Source organism: Natator depressus, chromosome 16 (genome assembly GCF_965152275.1).
Source record: "Natator depressus isolate rNatDep1 chromosome 16, rNatDep2.hap1, whole genome shotgun sequence".
Classification (NCBI taxonomy): Eukaryota; Metazoa; Chordata; order Testudines; family Cheloniidae; genus Natator; species Natator depressus.
In genome coordinates this window covers 9,560,247-9,572,861 of record NC_134249.1, presented here as the reverse complement: position 1 = coordinate 9,572,861, position 12,615 = coordinate 9,560,247, and the positions used below count along the sequence as shown (strand labels likewise).

At 41.6% G+C, this 12,615-nt stretch overlaps 1 protein-coding gene across 8 annotated transcripts in view; it reads left to right on the top strand.

Annotated features, from left to right (window-relative positions):
- The first annotated feature begins 985 nt into the window (after nucleotides 1-985).
- The window catches only part of TNC (tenascin C), a 91,597-nt gene continuing 79,967 nt past the window's right edge, over nucleotides 986-12,615 (top strand). For 2 of the 8 annotated variants that reach the window (XM_074973765.1, XM_074973764.1), the window contains exon 1: nucleotides 1,000-1,407. The gene's annotated coding sequence lies outside the window, so the exon portion shown is untranslated. Of the gene's footprint in view, nucleotides 1,408-12,615 lie in introns of all 8 variants that reach the window. The other 6 variants (XM_074973766.1, XM_074973767.1, XM_074973769.1 and 3 more) reach the window with 5 other exon arrangements.

Below are 12,615 nucleotides of genomic sequence, written 5' to 3'. Positions count from 1 at the left end.
CTTTTTAGGAGCCATATTCATCGCTTGTTCAAGCCAACCAGTGTGTTTACACTGACTCCAATGGGCTTTGGATCAGGCCACAGGGAGTGCATCAGACGGCAGTGCTTGCTTACTGGAAGAACATCAGAGATGTGTGGTCAGGACAGTAGCTAGGTGAGGGCAGAGCTGAAACTCTGAAGGTTTTTAAAAGGTAAGTAATTGGGGTGGGCTGAATGGGCTAGTTTATACTGCCCGATAGGAAGAACATACAGGTTACGTACATACTGAAGCCAGGACACCTTTAACCCTCAGTCACAAACCTGAGGTTCAAGGGAAGAATAGAGAGAACAAAAAAGATGCCCTCGAAATATACTAAAGGGGGTGGTCTGTAGATTATTGATAGGTTTGGGTGAGAGAAAGGGATGAAGGTGAGGGGGCTTTGTCCCCAGCTGGATGAAACACAAGCATCACACAAGAGAACAGATTATCTCTCCAAACACACATGCACCCCAGACACACAATCCCCTTTTATCAAATCCCAAGAAGAAAGACGAGGCTTCTTTTTTCTCTCTCCTTTTCAAGGCGTCAGGCTGGAGCTCAGCTCAGACTTTTCTTCTTTCCCCCCTCCACACAGCTTTTGCGTTTGCAGCAGCTCAGAGACATTAGTTAATGAGAATGCAAGGTTGCAGTTACATGGGCCTCCACCTCAGCTGGTGTAAACTGGCATAAACCAAGTGAAGTTTGGCTGATTTACACCAGCTGAGGGGACCGTGATGTGTAAAGAAGCATCTTTGGAACTGGAATCCTGCTTGCCACCCTCCTGCTCTTACTGGATTTTATTTCACAGCATTAAAAAGAGGGGGAAAGACTAAAAACTCTGATAATATACTTTGCTGATGCTGTAAGGAAAATATTCTCCTCTGAGTCACTTGCCTTGAGCTCACTTTTTTTTTTTTTTTTTCCCTCATGGAGCAGGGGGTTTCCTTCTTTAGCCATAAACTGCATGCAAATACCTTTGTGTGTGGTGTGTTTCAGTTTGACAAGCTAACCCACGCTCCAAAGGGACTCGGGAGGCTGTTCCTTTAATAAGCCAACTGGAAAAAAAAAGTGGAAAGCTTGCCTTGAGGCATCCCATTACAGTGGAATGAGACAAGGATCAGGGCTTCTAGCTCAGCTATAAAAACCAGGCAGAAGCTGGCTGCTCTGACCATAGTTTGCCTTACTGTCAAACATCTCTCTCTCTCTTTCTCTCTCTCTCTTTCTCTCTCTCTCTCTCTCTCAAACACACACAGACTATAAGACAAGACAACTTTTTCTCAGTTTTGACAGGACAGCAACAAAGTGGAAAGCCGGTTGCTGATTTTTACATCCTATTTATTTCATGGAGGCTGCTCGTGGTGGGATCTAATTCATATCAAAGCTTGTAAGGTAAGTCTGCTTCATCACAAATTGCTAAATCTAAAAACCCCCTAAACAAGAACAGCGACAAAAACTCTCCGGAGTTTTTTCTTTTTTTAAGCTTGCAATAATAGACTGTGCCCTAGTGAACTTTACAGTCACTGCTTTTATTCAGTCTGAGCTGCCAGAGGATCTCATCTGGGAGCAGTTTTTCATGAAGTGTGCATGCGTTCAGTCTGTTTTTATTTTCTGAGGTGTGATATAATCAGATGAGTGTCTCAGTGGCATTGGCCTGAACAAATGAATGAACCAATCAATGAATGAATGAGTGTGGGGATTGCTGAGCTCTAGATGTGGGGAAATCCAGATGAAATGTGGATGAGAAGGTGGGTACAAAATGAATGTCTGGGTGGAGTGGAATTCTTGAGGTTCACTTTGCTACTCAAGTGACTAAAGAAGGTGGCCACCCTATCAGATCAAGCCCACTTCTAATTCTTAGGCACTTCAAATAATTCTCATCACTAGACTGTTAGGTATGAATTGAAAAGAGTTGGAAGGTTTTAATTTTTAATTGGCCACTTCCCTTGCGCTAAAGTTTTTTTTTTTTCCCCTCACCTTTTTTCCCCGCACTGGGCTCCATTTTCTTCCACAAGTACAGTGACATCTGACTCTGTATTGTGGGACAAAAGACAAAGGCACACACAGCTGGTATTTTATTACTAAGTATTTAAATGGCAGGACAAGGGGACTCCAGGGTATAGGGTTGAAATTCTGCCATCATGATAGGTAAAAACGAGCCACTTTCTGTACTAACGAGAGTTACTTTCTCATGATTAGCCAATTATTTCCCTGTGCATTACAATTTTTGGCATTACTAGTGATCCTATTGGCTTAAATTGCTTCAGCTGATAGAGAAGACTGTAATCCTCGGCTTTGTTTAATGGTTAAGTCCTACTTCAGAACTTTCTGTAGTTACGTCATTTTTAAGTGTTCTCCCTTTGTGTTTTACAACTTAATATCTGGTTAATGAGAAGAACTGGGTTTGGGCTAGTATTTTCACCTTAACAAAACTTTCGTTGCACTGGGCAGATAAAATGTTACGTTTATGCTGTCTGGCATAAATGGAAAACCACGACACGTCTCTAGTGTACAGTAGAGACACCCATAGTCCAGAGGCACAAGACAGGTATTCTTTACCAATACTTCATTTATACAGAAGCTGGAACAAAAGGCCGTACACTGCAGTTATTCAGTGACTAGGGCAGAAAGTCTGATTAGTATCTTATTTTCCCACCAGTTCATTTAGCAAATGTCTTCCTTTAATGAATGTTCATTTTCAAACTTCCCCTCCATATGCTGGAATAAAGTAGCAGAGAGGAAAACTTACAACTACACACATTCAATTAGTTAGAAAACATGGTCTACCTAACATGTATCAGAGTGCCTGTATGTGCCCCGAAATGCTTTAAAACAAGAGCCTGTAAATGGTATGTACTGTTTGATGACTTAGCAAGTATTAACTCTTTTATAACAGAGAGCTAGAAAGAGACCTAGATATGGTATGGGAGTTTTCTCTTTTGTGTCTTTTTTCATTTCACATTTCTAAGCAATAAATCTGAAAAATCGGATTGTTTTTTATCAAATCATCATGCGCAATTAAAATCAAGCTGAACCAGTAATGTCACTGGGTTTTCACACCAGTTATCGGGGAGTTCATGCTCAGCCTCATGCTGCAGGTGTTCCCTCTCTCCCCTATCAGCCCAGCAAAGAGTTTGCATCTTAATGAACGTGGGGATTAGCAGCTGTAAAACAGCTGAGTAAAAAGAGACTAGTCAAAAGACTCCATCCTGCCCACACCCTCACTGGCCCCATTGCACTCATTGTCTGCAGCAAATTACTATTCATGTGCCAGATTTTCTCTTCATTAATGTCATCCTATGTCTCCTTTCATCCCAGAGAAGAGGCTTTTCTAGTTACAGTATTGATGCTATCCATGCCCTTGGAGGAGCCCTATGATCCACAGAAAAGCATGCATCTTGCAGATTAGAGTGCTGGGGCTTGTCTGACAGCAAAGCTGGTGTCACATAGCAAGAGGTGTCAGACAGTACATATTGCTGAACCAGCCCCAATAAAGGGGGACCTAAAAAAAAAACCGCCCTTCCATTGAATTAGTGCTGCTGGGTGCCCCATAAAATTTGACTCCGCAGCACTTCCCAAAGTTACTGTAACTCTGGCCAGACTGCATAACTTTTATAGGGAAATCCCTTCTTTTGCTAGCCTCGCCACGCTCGGGATAGACTGTCTGCCCTCCCTCTCCCCCAAAATAATTGCAGTTACTCTTAACTATCATGTTACCAGCCTGGAATTTCAAAAGGTGTTTGGAGTTGGATAGTGGTGGCTTATTCATCATAAACCTGCCGTTTATAAAATCCCTATAGTACATAAAAGGACTCTTTCATAGGTGCAGATGTCCTGGGATGCTTTACCAAGACTGTCAAAGCTCTCTTGATTAAAGATATTCTTTCACTTAGGGATAAGCAAGACCAGATTAGATAGCTGCAGAGTCTATATTTCTCCGGGTAGGTTCCATACTCTCCTTCCTTCTCTGCTGTCAAAATACAGAACTGAAAATGGGTTTGGTTGCGAGTCTAAAGCTTAGCAGCTTCATAACCTCAAGGGATATCATCATGTGAAATAATGGCCACCCACTTACAGCTGTTTGCTACTCTTCTGATAATACACGTCTCATCTAATGTTTGCCTAGGCTTGTATGACTTTGACATGTAAGGCATTTTGGATGCAAAGCCATCATGGAAAATGCTAAGTATTAATAATTTGGTTTTTTGGATTGCATGAGTTGACAATGGAGAATGAGAATTTATACCAGTCCTCTGGTGAACCTCACATTATATAACCTCACCCTTGCAGAGCTGCTAAGTTGACATAGTGAGTTAACTTTAATTAGAGTATAATAAACCTCTTACTGCATAAGATCTGGGTTCAGATTTGAACTTGGACACAAGTGAAAAAGAGTTGGGTGGTCTCTGCGTAGTTACCAAGTACCCATTTGTCTACCTTACAAACTCCACACATAATTAAACATAAGAGACACAGGGAGGTTGAAAATTACTCCAGTCTGAAGTCTGGGACTTGATATATTCAGCCCTGGACACATGCCATAAAGTCATTGCTAGGTAAAGGGCCAATGACAGTTTTAAGGTCCAATATCTCATAAACCTCCAGAGTTAGAAATGCATGATTTATACTGCTGGAAAGTTAAGACTTTCATCTTTCCAATGGTAGAAAGCATTTGTTTTGAACTCTAGCAGGCTGTAAGACATTGGTCTGTAAAAATATGTTCTAATTTACCATCTTGTTTTCCTCCCACCTACCTAACATAAATTCTTAAATGGCTTTTTTTCCCCAAATAGCACTGTCTCAGGAACTGAGACTTTCATTAAAAAAAAAAAACAATTTATAAAATATATAAGTCTGAAAATATCGTAAAGCATTAATACCTCATCCTAGCAGTTTTCAAGATAATAGCTGCAATATGATCACAGAAAGCATGTTACAACTGAAGGGGGGGAAGCTAACAAAGATGGGAATCAGAATGACATGATTTTACGGACCAGTCTCACATGATCTTCCAGGGGTAGAAATATTATGGCAGACAATACAAATCATTTTAGGATCGGTAAAGTTTGGTCCTAGATTTGTGCCTGAAAATGCACTTGAGTCCCTGGGCCAAGGAATGGAAGAACAGGGGACAGTTGCAGGTCAATACTGAGCTATGAGACTTACTCTCATTGGTAAAGTGCTTTGAGATCTATGGATGGAAAGGACTTCCAAGGGCCTGATCCAAAGTCCATTGAAATCAACTATCATGACCAGTGATGCTTGAACAATTTTTATAGTGGGGGTGCTGAAGGCAGAAACCACGTATTTGGGTTGTTATTACTACTTCAAGCCTGGGAGTGCTGCAGCACCCCTAGTTCCAGCACCTATGACCATTGCCTTCAGTGGATTTCGGATCAGACCTCTTAAGCTGTTGTTGTTATGACTACATTAGTTGGGGGTCTCTTTGTGCTAGGTGCTGTATATACACTTAGAGACAGTCCCTGTCCCAGGAAACTTACAAATAGACAAGATAGAAACATTATTACTGATGGCTGTAAAAGCTCTTTGTGTGATTCAAAGGGAAGAAATGAAATGACAGTTCTTTAAAGAAGAAAAATGCCAGAAAGAAGCAAAATGAACAATTCTCAGATACCTCGTTGAGCTATTTCAGTTTCCACTGGGCTGTGGGGTGTGTACCATGCCTGTAGATAGCCCCGCTATCTACTTGTGCATTCCCCACTCCAGCCAATCCAAGTTGAAGTTAAATGCCTTCTGCATGTGGGGAAAGTTAAAAACTGGGCATTCTTCCAGTAAATAAAATCCCCCAAAGTGTGATGGAACTAAGCTGCACAAAATGGTTGGGACAGGAATGGGAGAGGATTCTTTGGGACAAGGGATACCTGTGGGCCTAGCCAGACATTTGGATGCATGACGAAGGAATATTATGAGGTCCATAGTGCGGTGCAGAAAAAAACGTTACCTATGGTCTTTTTCTAGCCTTCGTAAACAGGAGAAAAGCTGTTACAACGTAAATGTGATTTGGATTATATATCTTTCATCATACTTAGATGAGAAAAAAATATCTTATTAGGATTTCTCTCTGTGTCATTACACACCCCAAATCCCATTGCTAATACACACAGCAATATAGGGCCATATCCTCAACTGGTTAAAATCAGTGTAGCTGCATTGACTTCAGAAGAACTAGGCTAACGTACACCAGCTGAGGACATAGCTCACAAACTGTCCATAATAAAACGCAAGTAAGATATTGCTCCTTGGGCTATGGAGCCAATGGAAATGATGTCCCATTTACCTCCCTCCCCCATATATATGAAAGGCTTATTTGTAAGTTGGATTCAAAAGACAAATTCATTCCGAGCTGACTCGGACATTAGAAATATCCTCAAATTCACATCCTTAATGGTGTTGCCACTGTATTTTCAATTAAACTAACCTTGGCTGTTGCCAAGTTTTAAGAATTTCTAACCAGAAAATCCCTGTCTGCAAATAGCCTGTGGCATTTTGTATTCTTCAGAAAATGGAGGGTAGCCTTGCCAAGGTTTCATTCAGTCACCCATCACATATTAGCCATTCTTCCTCAGCAAGAGGGGAGCTCTGGTGCCTACTTATAAAGATTACTCACACAGAAAATGCTTTCCTTTTAACCAGAACTGCATGAGGAGCAGAAAGGAAGCTTTCTTCAATTCATATAGCTGTTTGGTTTCCAAACCCCTAACAAAAATGATATTGTTTCATAGCTAGAAAACCTATTCTTTTTAGTAATTGACTAAGAAGAACATGGTGATGGAAACGAATTAGTTTTAATACAGACACAAACAAAAAATCAAATCTTAGAAATGAAAAAAGATCAGTTAGGATATCTCTTAGATATCTTGTCCATCCTCGTGCTGAGCTGTAGATCTAGCAAGAGATGAACGGGTATAGTTTTAGACTGAGGTTTTCAAGATGGCCCGTGGAGGGGTGCTGAACTCACTTATTTTCCTTTGAAAATCACTGGTGTGATGGCCCTGATTCAGCAAAACATGTTATAATCTGTCCTGAATCATCAGAACAATTTAAGCACACGCTTAAAGTGAAGCATGTGATTAAGATCCTTGCTGAACCGGGGAGTTAATCTTAAAGTTTAACTCTGTGGGCCTGATTCTTATTTACCCTTATGCCTCTTGACACCACTGTGTAAAATAGTCTTAGAGTGGGTGTAATGTTTTTCACTCTGATGCTCAGGCCTCTCAATCCTTAGGCCTGTGGGGTTGCTTTTACTTAAACACACACACACTCATGTGTCATTATGGTTATTGGCATCTCTAAGGTGCCCAAAACTGTGGTATTTAAGCATCACTACACCAGATTGCTTTTCAGGAAAGCGATCAAATTTTCCATTCCCCCCATGGGCTCACAATTACAGTGACGCAATGATCACCCAATTACTGCATTGCCAAGTCTGTTATAAAGAGTACAAGATCCAAAGAGTATGACACGCCGAAAGGGGACAGAAATGGATTTCCACTTGCCTGGTCGCTCTCAATCTGACTCTGATCTGGTCACACTTCTGAAGCTATTTCACTGTTCTACTAGTCTTATTTTACTGATTCTATCGTCTTTGATAGGGTACTGCCACAGACATTGTGGGAAAGTCAGTTTATTCTTGTGATTTATTTGCTTGGGATCTCTTAAGGGTGGATTATGAACCCTTTACTCAATTGGTGGTCAATTACTTACACAAATACCCTCATTGGCACTACCCTGAGTAATGGCTCATCATCATGAGTAAGGCATTTACAATCTGGCTCCAAATTAATAGTGTTGTTTTAAAGGGGCAGGGCCTGATTCTCAATTACTCTAAGGCCCCCTTACAGTACTCTGAAAGTATGAAGGAGCCTTACATTGAGTGTAAATATAACTTGCAATTGGTGTAAACTCTAAAGTCCTTGTACACTACCAGATGGGTGCACACTGCTAGATGGGTGCAAAGGGCTTAGTGTAAATGAGAATTAGTCCTGAAGTGTCTAATTTATCTTCAATTGCTTTATATATGGACAGAGCTTATCCTATTAATCAGGGAGCTGTTAGCATTGCACTCAGAGTTGGAAAGTTGAGTGAGACCTAATGCATAATGCTCCGTGCAGAACACCGAGCTAGTTGTATTGTAAAGAAACTTCAGCTTGCCCAGGATGCAGCAATGTGTGTTGACCTGATTCTGATCTGACTTGCATCCATGTAAGTCAGGAGTAACCTCTCGTGGAATTACAGCAATGTAAAACCAGTACGGGTGAGAGGAGAGCTGGGTCTGTTGAATGCTTTTCAGTGGATAGAACGTATTACACCTGTGCTTCACCAATGTCATTGTTTGAAATTCATTTAATTTCTGCATGCAATTAAAGGGATCGGATTTCCTCTATGCAACCAGATGAGCTTAGAGACTGCAGGCCAAATTCCCTGTTGATGTCAGTGTGTTGACTTCAGTGGAGATCTGCTAGCATAAAATTGGGCCCTGCCTGCCTCCTCAGGTTCCACAGCTCAAGTTGCAGTCAGACATGGCTCTGGAGTGGATAGATCCCAAGCGAATATGTTCGAGAGAATGGGTCAGGATGTTCTTGGAGGATTCTCAAATCTCCCGTCAGCTCAGCAGAGCCTCAGTTTGTTGACATTCCGAACAATGTGCAAGGTGTCTCTGTGCAGACTTCTTGCACAAGTGCAGTCATTGATTCAATGCACCATTTGCTCAGAGCTGCCCGTGTGTCTAGATTTTCTGTTCCCTTACACGATAAAAGCTAATGCTTTACATCAAAGTACCAAGGAGCATTTCAGGCTGAGTTAAGGAGGAAAGATCTACTTCTTGTTTCAAGTGTTCTGCCCCCATTTCCCTCATGGTTTGTGGATTTGATCTGTTGGCGGGGTTTTTTGCGCCCTCTGGAGTGGACTCCATCCCATCTCTGCCTCTCAACAATATTTTTTGCTCATAAAATAGAGGGTCTAAGGAAGGATCTACAACTCCACTGCTGGTCTCCAAAGAAGCAAGTTCTTGATTTCATTATATCTGACAGAATTAGGCCAAGCAACTATCTAGCCTTGAGGGAGACCGACTTCTAGGAATTATTTCTGTGATCTCATGTGTTGGTAAAATGTGCATGTTCCTGCAAATTTAAAATGTTAGTACCAAGGACAGAGGAGTTCTCAGCTGGGATGGAATGCAGGCCAAGTAAACCATGAATTCTTTAAAAAATTAGGGTTATCTCAAAGGAGTGTTGCCACCTCACTCCCTCAGCTCCTAGTAAGAGGAAGTCATAAGCCCCTGGGGTTGGGAGGGAAGCAGTAATATTTCACATAGCTGAGAGCAGTGTCTGTTTATGGTGAGGTCTGAGGGACGCATCATCCCAATGTGTAATCCGCAGAGCTGGAATAATTATGTGGTTAAAGCAAAGCAAAATTACAAACTGCAGTGCAAAGAACCACAACCTTTACTTAAAATATCTTTCCACCTCCCAACCAATTGCCATCTTAGCCATTCATATCTTTTAAACACTTTGTCTTTTTTCAGGCCAATGCACAAGTGTGCCAATTGTGTTCTCTAGTTACAGCTAAGTCATAAAGAAAGAAGACGACCACTCCATTTGCCTCTATATGCAAAGATCCCTCTACAAAGTTAACTTAAAAGAAGGGACTGTGTTATATTTGGCTTATGGAATGGGACACGGGATAATTGCATGCTGGCTTTGTGACCCCAGTATAAATCTTTTCACTTGATAACGTGCTGCTTTATTTTCATAAGAGCCCACGTTCTATGAAATAACAAACAAAATTACAACACAAATCCTTTGATTGGCCAAGAAGGCCAATGGCATTTTGGGATGTATAAGTAGGGGCATTGCCAGCAGATCGAGGGACGTGATCGTTCCCCTCTCTTCAACATTGGTGAGGCCTCATCTGGAGTACTGTGTCCAGTTTTGGGCCCCACACTACACGAAGGATGTGGAAAAATTGGAAAACGTCCAGCGGAGGGCAACAAAAATGATTAGGGGACTGGAACACATGACTTATGAGGAGATGCTGAGGGAACTGGGATTGTTTAGTCTGTGGAAGAGAAGAATGAGGGGGGATTTGATAGCTGCTTTCAACTACCTGAAAGGGGGTTCCAAAGAGGATGGCTCTAGACTGTTCTCAGTGGTAGCTGATGACAGAACAAGGAGTAATGGTCTCAAGTTGCAGTGGGGGAGGTTTAGGTTGGATATTAGGAAAACCTTTTTCACGAGGAGGATGGTGAAACACTGGAATGGGTTACCTAGAGAGGTGATGGAATCTCCTTCCTTTGAGGTTTTTAAGGTGAGGTTTGACAAAGCCCTGGCTGGGATGATTTAATTGGGGATTGGTCCTGCTTTGAGCAGGGGGTTGGACTAGATGACCTCCTGAGGTCCCTTCCAACTCTGATATTCTAAGATTCTATGATTGGGTAACTCCAGGGAGGGATGAATTTGGCTTGCTATTTCTATAGGCTATGTGTGATCATAACCTCACCTTTGTGCAAAATGAACAGTCATTTAAATATGAATGAATATTATGTGCTGATAACATAAGTGCTTTACTCCCTAACTGCAAGCTTTAGCATAATTACAAAACTATTTTTAAAAACATAACTTATGTTTTCACTGTGACGGAAAGCGAACTCGAAAGTGAAGAGATGCTATTAGTCAAATTACGCTCTCCTTTTCACCATTGTCATTCTAGTGTATCACATTTGACTAGCGTGGAGTCACTCTGGATTTATACCAATGTCTCTGAGGAAAAAAGGGGCAATGAAAATCTTAGAATATAGAAAAAGGAATCAGACCCCCAAAGTACGCATAAGGGGTTCAACGTGTGTGGAATGGGTTCATGGTTATTGGTCAGATCTTGAAAGCTCCATTTTGTTTTTACACATCCTTCTCAGTATTGCTGACCCCGAGCCTTCAAATATCATGAACCTGGCCTGAAAATTATGACATTGGGGGGGGGAGGGGGCTCATTTTATTTCTCTTACGTTTTCTGAGCCTATAGGTCACACTGTCTTCCTGCTTTTAAGCTTTTTCCTGCAACCAGAAGGCTAGAAACTTATTTAAGACAAAGAGAGCCTGAGGGTGGTTTTTCTTTTTTGGATAACATGATTCCAGGAGCTGGGTTTTTAAGAGAAATACCAAATATCACAAGACTCCTTGTATGAGAGCTGGCAACAGTGAACTACTCTTAGTTGCCCCTCTACTTTGTTGATGTTAGTTGGCAAATTTATTGTAGGGGTGTCAATGGTGGATTTGAGGAGAGATTTGAATGCAGGCAGGGTGGTGGTCTTGTAGACAGCTCTGAAAGGACTGCTCATGCATAGAGAGTAGAATGGAAGAAACTGCAAAGATTGTTTTGAAAGAAGCAGACAAACTGGCCATCTACGGAAGGATCCTCTTCAGAGAGGTGGTGATGGGAAAGAGGGCGAAGCACTAAGTCTGAAGGTCTTTCCATGAATACTGCTGCTCTTTGTTTCTAGGTGCAGTGGTTTCTCAGCCTAAACATGTTTAGATGTTTGGTTATAGTAATTCTCGCTCACACTGGTGGGATAAATTAATCATCAAAGTTGGGTGGGGAAGAAATCCACCCCCAGAGCACATGGGCGGGGGGGGGGGTTTGCTGGAGGTTTTATTGCTTTCCTCAGGAGCAGTGATAGTCAATTTGTTCTTTATTGTGGACTACTTACAACAGGTCAAGGAGACTCCCCTCCCAATCACACACGTTCTCTGTGGTCGCTATAGTGCAAAGGAACATGGAAAAGCAATATTATGGCAGAACTGGAGACATGAGGAAAATCAAATCACTTTAATACAATGAGTTGGGCTGTTTATGTCCCTTATTCTGTAGCTGTGCTTCTTTCCTTCTCTCTGTGTTGTCCAACATCTCTTCTGATCTGCAGCCCCCACTGTCACCCTCTTTGCCAGTTAGTTCTGTTGGCGAACTCTCTCAAACTCTGTTTTTCATCTGCAAACTTGACCATGATTGAATTTACACCAAAGAAACACCCATGAAGGAGACTTAATTCCAGTCTTTGATGTCGGCCTCGCAACCCAAACAGGTATATAACGGAAATGCTGCTTCAGAACTCAGAGTAGCAGCCATGTTAGTCTGTATCCGCAAAAAGAAAAGGAGTATTTGTGGCACCTTAGAGACTAACAAATTTATTTAAGCATAAGCTTTCGTGAGCTGCAGCTCACTTCATCGGATGCTTCAGAACTGATTCAAATGATGGCAGGCAGGACCACAATTGCATTTTGTGACCACCGCATCTCTGTGGACTATGTGGAAGTAAGCTACTCAGATTCTATGAACCTGTTGAACAGCATCACTAAAGGAGAAACTTTCTTTAGATTGAGTGGACACCATACTGTAATTAGAGGCATGTGAATGGGCACTAATGTACTTTCACCCTTTTTGACTTCTTTTATATGTATTTTGGTTTTGGCTTAGTAACAATAACATACTGTATAGCACCTTCATCCGATGGTCTCAAAGTGTGGCAGAAATGTGAGTAAGCTGAGTTTTGAGACACCCCTATGAGGCATTATGTGTATTTTACAGATG